At 45.8% G+C, this 8,423-nt stretch overlaps 10 non-coding genes across 10 annotated transcripts; all 10 read left to right on the top strand.

Moving 5' to 3' along the window:
• The first annotated feature begins 528 nt into the window (after positions 1-528).
• trnaq-uug lies at positions 529-600 on the top strand. The gene has a single exon. It is a non-coding gene; the product is annotated as a tRNA-Gln (tRNA).
• A 116-nt stretch (positions 601-716) lies between these two features.
• trnaq-cug lies at positions 717-788 on the top strand. Its single transcript has one exon. It is a non-coding gene; the product is annotated as a tRNA-Gln (tRNA).
• A 584-nt stretch (positions 789-1,372) lies between these two features.
• Positions 1,373-1,444, top strand: trnaq-uug. Its single transcript has one exon. It is a non-coding gene; the product is annotated as a tRNA-Gln (tRNA).
• Positions 1,445-1,560: 116 nt separating this feature from the next.
• On the top strand, positions 1,561-1,632 carry trnaq-cug. Its single transcript has one exon. It is a non-coding gene; the product is annotated as a tRNA-Gln (tRNA).
• A 593-nt stretch (positions 1,633-2,225) lies between these two features.
• Positions 2,226-2,297, top strand: trnaq-uug. The gene has a single exon. It is a non-coding gene; the product is annotated as a tRNA-Gln (tRNA).
• A 116-nt stretch (positions 2,298-2,413) lies between these two features.
• trnaq-cug lies at positions 2,414-2,485 on the top strand. Its single transcript has one exon. It is a non-coding gene; the product is annotated as a tRNA-Gln (tRNA).
• A 595-nt stretch (positions 2,486-3,080) lies between these two features.
• trnaq-uug lies at positions 3,081-3,152 on the top strand. The gene has a single exon. It is a non-coding gene; the product is annotated as a tRNA-Gln (tRNA).
• Positions 3,153-3,268: 116 nt separating this feature from the next.
• On the top strand, positions 3,269-3,340 carry trnaq-cug. Its single transcript has one exon. It is a non-coding gene; the product is annotated as a tRNA-Gln (tRNA).
• A 586-nt stretch (positions 3,341-3,926) lies between these two features.
• Positions 3,927-3,998, top strand: trnaq-uug. Its single transcript has one exon. It is a non-coding gene; the product is annotated as a tRNA-Gln (tRNA).
• A 116-nt stretch (positions 3,999-4,114) lies between these two features.
• trnaq-cug lies at positions 4,115-4,186 on the top strand. Its single transcript has one exon. It is a non-coding gene; the product is annotated as a tRNA-Gln (tRNA).
• Positions 4,187-8,423: the final 4,237 nt, after the last annotated feature.

Here is an 8,423-nt window from a genome sequence, read left to right as displayed (position 1 = left end):
CAAGTGGGTGGGAGTCAATAAGCACTCTTGTTACGCACAAATGGTTAGCCTACGGTAAATGCATACTATGAGTCCCTGGTACGTTTTTTAATTGAAAACTTGCTGCCCCACAAAGAACTGACAATGTTTCATATTTTGTTCACACTCGTCACTTCATTCGTGTTGGAAATATGTGGATTTCCAAGTGGATGCATGGTAGGGTAGCCCAGTTGATACCGTTTCTGGCCAGAAAATATTTGATCTGTTTTTCCGGTGAACCAAGGACAGTAAAATCTGAACCGTCACAGAGTATTGATATTGAGTTCTATGCTGTAAAGGTTATCACTCAGGACTCTGAATCCTACAATCCGAGTTTAAATCTTGGACGATCCTACCATGTCAATTAATTTGCCTCGTGGAACTAGAATATAGCTGTCCAAATATTGTTGTCAGTTGAAAGTATTTGCAACACGTGAAGGAACGACAGTCCGCTGTTGCAAATTAAACGCAGATTTTTTTTTTTTCAATTTCCATTTGGATTTAGAATATGGTTCTATGGTGTAATGGTTAGCACTCTGGACTTTGAATCCAGTGATCCGAGTTCAAATCTCGGTAGAACCTTCCTGTTTTTTTGTGCTGAATTATTCACATGGCCAACCAATAATCTCATAATCTGCTGTTTATCCGGTGTACTAAGGACAGGAAAATTGGAACTCTACAATTATTACTCTGTAAGGGGTTCTATGGTGTAATGGTTAGCACTCAGGACTCTGAATCCTGCGATCCGAGTTCAAATCTCGGTAGGACCTACCTTGTTTATGCAGTGACACACTCCTCCCCTGTCAACTTTAAAATAGTTGTGCGTGAAAGAAACAAGTGGGTGGGAGTCGATAAGCACTCTTGTTACGCACGAATGGTTAGCCTACGGTAAATGCATACTATGAGTCCCTGGTACGTTTTTTAATTGAAAACTTGCTGCCCCACAAAGAACTGACAATGTTTCATATTTTGTTCACACTCATCACTTCATTCGTGTTGGAAATATGTGGATTTCCAAGTGGATGCATGGTAGGGTAGCCCAGTTGATACCGTTTCTGGCCAGAAAATATTTGATCTGTTTTTCCGGTGAACCAAGGACAGTAAAATCTGAACCCGTCACAGAGTATTGAGTTCTATGCTGTAAAGGTTATCACTCAGGACTCTGAATCCTACAATCCGAGTTTAAATCTTGGACGATCCTACCATGTCAATTAATTTGCCTCGTGGAACTAGAATATAGCTGTCCAAATATTGTTGTCAGTTGAAAGTATTTGCAACACGTGAAGGAACGACAGTCCGCTGTTGCAAATTAAACGCAGATTTTTTTTTCAATTTCCATTTGGACTTATAATATGGTTCTATGGTGTAATGGTTAGCACTCTGGACTTTGAATCCAGTGATCCGAGTTCAAATCTCGGTAGAACCTTCCTGTTTTTTTGTGCTGAATTATTCACATGGCCAACCAATAATCTCATAATCTGCTGTTTATCCGCTGTACTAAGGACAGGAAAATCGGAACTCTACAATAATTACTCTGTATGAGGTTCTATGGTGTAATGGTTAGCACTCAGGACTCTGAATCCTGCGATCCGAGTTCAAATCTCGGTAGGACCTTCCATGATTTTGCAGTGACACACTCCTCCCCTGTCAACTTTAAAATAGTTGTGCGTGAAAGAAACAAGTGGGTGGGAGTCGATAAGCACTCTTGTTACGCACAAATGGTTAGCCTACGGTAAATGCATACTATGAGTCCCTGGTACGTTTTTTAATTGAAAACTTGCTGCCCCACAAAGAACTGACAATGTTTCATATTTTGTTCACACTCATCACTTCATTCGTGTTGGAAATATGTGGATTTCCAAGTGGATGCATGGTAGGGTAGCCCAGTTGATACCGTTTCTGGCCAGAAAATATTTGATCTGTTTTTCCGGTGAACCAAGGACAGTAAAATCTGAACCCGTCACAGAGTATTGAGTACAGGGTTCTATGCTGTAAAGGTTATCACTCAGGACTCTGAATCCTACAATCCGAGTTTAAATCTTGGACGATCCTACCATGTCAATTAATTTGCCTCGTGGAACTAGAATATAGCTGTCCAAATATTGTTGTCAGTTGAAAGTATTTGCAACACGTGAAGGAACGACAGTCCGCTGTTGCAAATTAAACGCAGATTTTTTTTTTTCAATTTCCATTTGGATTTAGAATATGGTTCTATGGTATAATGGTTAGCACTCTGGACTTTGAATCCAGTGATCCGAGTTCAAATCTCGGTAGAACCTTCCTGTTTTTTTGTGCTGAATTATTCACATGGCCAACCAATAATCTCATAATCTGCTGTTTATCCGGTGTACTAAGGACAAGAAAATTGGAACTCTACACATATTACTCTGTAAGGGGTTCTATGGTGTAATGGTTAGCACTCAGGACTCTGAATCCTGCGATCCGAGTTCAAATCTCGGTAGGACCTTCCATGATTTTGCAGTGACACACTCCTCCCCTGTCAACTTTAAAATAGTTGTGCGTGAAAGAAACAAGTGGGTGGGAGTCGATAAGCACTCTTGTTACGCACAAATGGTTAGCCTACGGTAAATGCATACTATGAGTCCCTGGTACGTTTTTTAATTGAAAACTTGCTGCCCCACAAAGAACTGACAATGTTTCATATTTTGTTCACACTCATCACTTCATTCGTGTTGGAAATATGTGGATTTCCAAGTGGATGCATGGTAGGGTAGCCCAGTTGATACCGTTTCTGGCCAGAAAATATTTGATCTGTTTTTCCGGTGAACCAAGGACAGTAAAATCTGAACCCGTCACAGAGTATTGAGTACAGGGTTCTATGCTGTAAAGGTTATCACTCAGGACTCTGAATCCTACAATCCGAGTTTAAATCTTGGACGATCCTACCATGTCAATTAATTTGCCTCGTGGAACTAGAATATAGCTGTCCAAATATTGTTGTCAGTTGAAAGTATTTGCAACACGTGAAGGAACGACAGTCCGCTGTTGCAAATTAAACGCAGATTTTTTTTTTTTTCAATTTCCATTTGGACTTATAATATGGTTCTATGGTGTAATGGTTAGCACTCTGGACTTTGAATCCAGTGATCCGAGTTCAAATCTCGGTAGAACCTTCCTGTTTTTTTGTGCTGAATTATTCACATGGCCAACCAATAATCTCATAATCTGCTGTTTATCCGCTGTACTAAGGACAGGAAAATCGGAACTCTACAATAATTACTCTGTATGAGGTTCTATGGTGTAATGGTTAGCACTCAGGACTCTGAATCCTGCGATCCGAGTTCAAATCTCGGTAGGACCTTCCATGATTTTGCAGTGACACACTCCTCCCCTGTCAACTTTAAAATAGTTGTGCGTGAAAGAAACAAGTGGGTGGGAGTCGATAAGCACTCTTGTTACGCACAAATGGTTAGCCTACGGTAAATGCATACTATGAGTCCCTGGTACGTTTTTTAATTGAAAACTTGCTGCCCCACAAAGAACTGACAATGTTTCATATTTTGTTCACACTCATCACTTCATTCGTGTTGGAAATATGTGGATTTCCAAGTGGATGCATGGTAGGGTAGCCCAGTTGATACCGTTTCTGGCCAGAAAATATTTGATCTGTTTTTCCGGTGAACCAAGGACAGTAAAATCTGAACCCGTCACAGAGTATTGAGTTCTATGCTGTAAAGGTTATCACTCAGGACTCTGAATCCTACAATCCGAGTTTAAATCTTGGACGATCCTACCATGTCAATTAATTTGCCTCGTGGAACTAGAATATAGCTGTCCAAATATTGTTGTCAGTTGAAAGTATTTGCAACACGTGAAGGAACGACAGTCCGCTGTTGCAAATTAAACGCAGATTTTTTTTTTTCAATTTCCATTTGGACTTATAATATGGTTCTATGGTGTAATGGTTAGCACTCTGGACTTTGAATCCAGTGATCCGAGTTCAAATCTCGGTAGAACCTTCCTGTTTTTTTGTGCTGAATTATTCACATGGCCAACCAATAATCTCATAATCTGCTGTTTATCCGCTGTACTAAGGACAGGAAAATCGGAACTCTACAATAATTACTCTGTATGGGGTTCTATGGTGTAATGGTTAGCACTCAGGACTCTGAATCCTGCGATCCGAGTTCAAATCTCGGTAGGACCTACCTTGATTTTGCAGTGACACACTCCTCCCCTGTCAACTTTAAAATAGTTGTGCGTGAAAGAAACAAGTGGGTGGGAGTCGATAAGCACTCTTGTTACGCACGAATGGTTAGCCTACGGTAAATGCATACTATGAGTCCCTGGTACGTTTTTTAATTGAAAACTTGCTGCCCCACAAAGAACTGACAATGTTTCATATTTTGTTCACACTCGTCACTTCATTCGTGTTGGAAATATGTAGCAGACGCTCTTATCCAGAGCGACTTACAAATTGGTGCATTCACCTTATGACATCCAGTGGGACAGTCACTTAACAATAGTGCATCTAAAACTTAGGGGGTGGGGTGAGAGGGATTACTTAACCTATCCTAGGTATTCCTTAAAGAGGTGGGGTTTCAGGTGTCTCCGGAAGGTGGTGATTGACTCCGCTGTCCTGGCGTCGTGAGGGAGTTTGTTCCACCATTGGGGGGCCAGGGCAGCGAACAGTTTTGACTGGGCTGAGCGGGAGCTGTACTTCCTCAGTGGTAGGGAGGCGAGCAGGCCAGAGGTGGATGAACGCAGTGCCCTTGTTTGGGTGTAGGGCCTGATCAGAGCCTGGAGGTACTGAGGTGCCGTTCCCCTCACAGCTCCGTAGGCAAGCACCATGGTCTTGTAGCGGATGCGAGCTTCAACTGGAAGCCAGTGGAGAGAACGGAGGAGCGGGGTGACGTGAGAGAACTTGGGAAGGTTGAACACCAGACGGGCTGCGGCGTTCTGGATGAGTTGAAGGGGTTTAATGGCACAGGCAGGGAGCCCAGCCAACAGCGAGTTGCAGTAATCCAGACGGGAGATGACAAGTGCCTGGATTAGGACCTGCGCCGCTTCCTGTGTGAGGCAGGGTCGTACTCTGCGGATGTTGTAGAGCATGAACCTACAGGAACGGGCCACCGCCTTGATGTTAGTTGAGAACGACAGGGTGTTGTCCAGGATCACGCCAAGGTTCTTGGCGCTCTGGGAAGGAGGACACAATGGAGTTGTCGACCGTGATGGCGAGATCATGGAGCGGGCAGTCCTTCCCCGGGAGGAAGAGCAGCTCCGTCTTGCCGAGGTTCAGCTTGAGGTGGTGATCCGTCATCCACACTGATATGTCTGCCAGACATGCAGAGATGCGATTCGCCACCTGGTCATCAGAAGGGGAAAGGAGAAGATTAATTGTGTGTCGTCTGCATAGCAATGATAAGAGAGACCATGTGAGGTTATGACAGAGCCAAGTGACTTGGTGTATAGCGAGAATAGGAGAGGGCCAAGAACAGAGCCCTGGGGGACACCAGTGGTGAGAGCGCGTGGTGAGGAGACAGATTCTCGCCACGCCACCTGGTAGGAGCGACCTGTCAGGTAGGACGCAATCCAAGCGTGGGCCGCGCCGGGAGATGCCCAACTCGGAGAGGGTGGAGAGGAGGATCTGATGGTTCACAGTATCGAAGGCAGCCGATAGATCTAGAAGGATGAGAGCAGAGGAGAGAGAGTTAGCTTTAGCAGTGCGGAGCGCCTCCGTGATACAGAGGAGAGCAGTCTCAGTTGAATGACTAGTCTTGAAACCTGACTGATTTGGATCAAGAAGGTCATTCAGAGAGAGATAGCGGGAGAGCTGGCCAAGGACGGCACGTTCAAGAGTTTTGGAGAGAAAAGAAAGAAGGGATACTGGTCTGTAATTGTTGACATCGGAGGGATCGAGTGTAGGTTTTTTCAGAAGGGGTGCAACTCTCGCTCTCTTGAAGACGGAAGGGACGTAGCCAACGGTCAGGGATGAGTTGATGAGCGAGGTGAGGTAAGGGAGAAGGTCTCCGGAAATGGTCTGGAGAAGAGAGGAGGGGATAGGGTCAAGCGGGCAGGTTGTTGGGCGGCCGGCCGTCACAAGACGCGAGATTTCATCTGGAGAGAGAGGGAGAAAGAGGTCAGAGCACAGGGTAGGGCAGTGTGAGCAGAACCAGCGGTGTCGTTTGACTTAGCAAACGAGGATCGGATGTCGTCGACCTTCTTTTCAAAATGGTTGACGAAGTCATCTGCAGAGAGGGAGGAGGGGGAGGGGGCGGAGGATTCAGGAGGGAGGAGAAGGTGGCAAAGAGCTTCCTAGGGTTAGAGGCAGATGCTTGGAATTTAGCGTGGTAGAAAGTGGCTTTAGCAGCAGAGACAGAGGAGGAAAATGTAGAGAGGAGGGAGTGAAAGGATGCCAGGTCCGCAGGGAGGCGAGTTTTCCTCCATTTCCGCTCGGCTGCCCGGAGCCCTGTTCTGTGAGCTCGCAATGAGTCATCGAGCCACGGAGGCGGGAGGGGAGGACCGAGCCGGCCTGGAGGATAGGGGACATAGAGAGTCAAGGGATGCAGAGAGGGAGGAGAGGAGGGTTGAGGAGGCAGAATCAGGAGATAGGTGGGAGAAGGTTTGAGCGGAGGGAAGAGATGATAGGATGGAAGAGGAGAGAGTAGCGGGGGAGAGAGAGCGAAGGTTGGGACGGCGCGATACCATCCAGTAGGGGCAGTGTGGGAGGTGTTGGATGAGAGCGAGAGGGAAAAGGATACAAGGCAGTGGTCGGAGACTTGGAGGGAGTTGCAGTGAGGTTAGTGGAAGAACAGCATCTAGTAAAGATGAGGTCGAGCGTATTGCCTGCCTTGTGAGTAGGGGGAAGGTGAGAGGGTGAGGTCAAAAGAGGAGAGGAGTGGAAAGAAGGAGGCAGAGAGGAAAGAGTCAAAGGTAGACGTGGGGAGGTTAAAGTCGCCCAGAACTGTGAGAGGTGAGCCGTCCTCAGGAAAGGAGCTTATCAAGGCATCAAGCTCATTGATGAACTCTCCGAGGGAACCTGGAGGGCGATAAATGATAAGGATGTTAAGCTTGAAAGGGCTAGTAACTGTGACAGCATGGAATTCAAAGGAGGCGATAGACAGATGGGTAAGGGAGAAAGAGAGAATGACCACTTGGGAGAGATGAGGATCCCGGTGCCACCACCCCGCTGACCAGACGCTCTCGGGGTGTGCGAGAACACGTGGGCGGACGAAGAGAGAGCAGTAGGAGTAGCAGTGTTGTCTGTGGTGATCCATGTTTCCGTCAGTGCCAAGAAGTCGAGGGACTGGAGGGAGGCATAGGCTGAGATGAACTCTGCCTTGTTGACCGCAGATTGGCAGTTCCAGAGGCTACCGGAGACCTGGAACTCCACGTGGGTCGTGCGCGCTGGGACCACCAGAGTAGGGTGGCCGCGGCCACGCGGTGAGGAGCGTTTGTATGGTCTGTGCAGAGAGGAGAGAACAGGGATAAACAGACACATAGTTGACAGGCTACAGAAGAGGCTACGCTAATGCAAAGGAGATTGGAATGACAAGTGGACTACACGTCTCGAATGTTCAGAAAGTTAAGCTACGTAGCAAGAATCTTATTGACTAAAATGATTAAAATGATACAGTACTGCTGAAGTAGGCCAGCTGGCAGTGGGTGCGTTGTTGACACTACACTAATCAAGTCATTCCGTTGAGTGTAATAGTTTCTGCAGTGTTGCTATTCGGGGGCTAGCAGGCTAGCTAGCAGTGTTGTTTACGTTACGTTGCGTTAAAAGAACGACAATAGATGGCTAGCGAACCTAGAAAATCGCTCTAGACTACACAATTATCTTTGATACAAAGACGGCTATGTAGCTAGCTAAGTAGCTAGCTACGATCAAACAAATCAAACCGTTGTACTGTAATGAAATGAAGTGAAAATGTGATACAACCTGTGAATGCGACCGGGTAGTTGAGTTCTATACAGAAGACGTTGGCTAGCGTTGGCTAGCTGTTGGCTAGCTAGCAGAGTCACCTACGTTAAGGACGACAAATAGCTGGCTAGCTAACCTCGGTAAATTAAGATAATCACTCTAAGACTACACACTCTAAACCTAAACAACACAATTATCTTGGATACGATGATACGATGATACGAAGACAGCAAAGACAGCTATGTAGGTAGCTAACACTAAACTAATCAAGTCGTTCAGTTGAGTGTAAAAGTTTCTCAGTGCAGCTAATCAGTGGACGTTAGCTAGCTGGCTAGTGAAGACTACGTTAGGACGGCGAAATACGATAATTACGCAATTATCTTTGATACAAAGACGGCTATGTAGCTAGCTGAGAAGAAATTGCTAAGATAAGACAAATCAAACCGTTGTGATATAATGAAATATAATGAAAAAGTTATACTACCCGTTGGAGCGACGTGCAGATGCGACCACTCGCATC

This window comes from Oncorhynchus gorbuscha, unplaced genomic scaffold (assembly GCF_021184085.1).
Source record: "Oncorhynchus gorbuscha isolate QuinsamMale2020 ecotype Even-year unplaced genomic scaffold, OgorEven_v1.0 Un_scaffold_12606, whole genome shotgun sequence".
Taxonomy (NCBI): Eukaryota; Metazoa; Chordata; class Actinopteri; order Salmoniformes; family Salmonidae; genus Oncorhynchus; species Oncorhynchus gorbuscha.
Note: the sequence above shows the minus strand (reverse complement) of the source record. Positions and strands in the feature narration are given on the sequence as shown.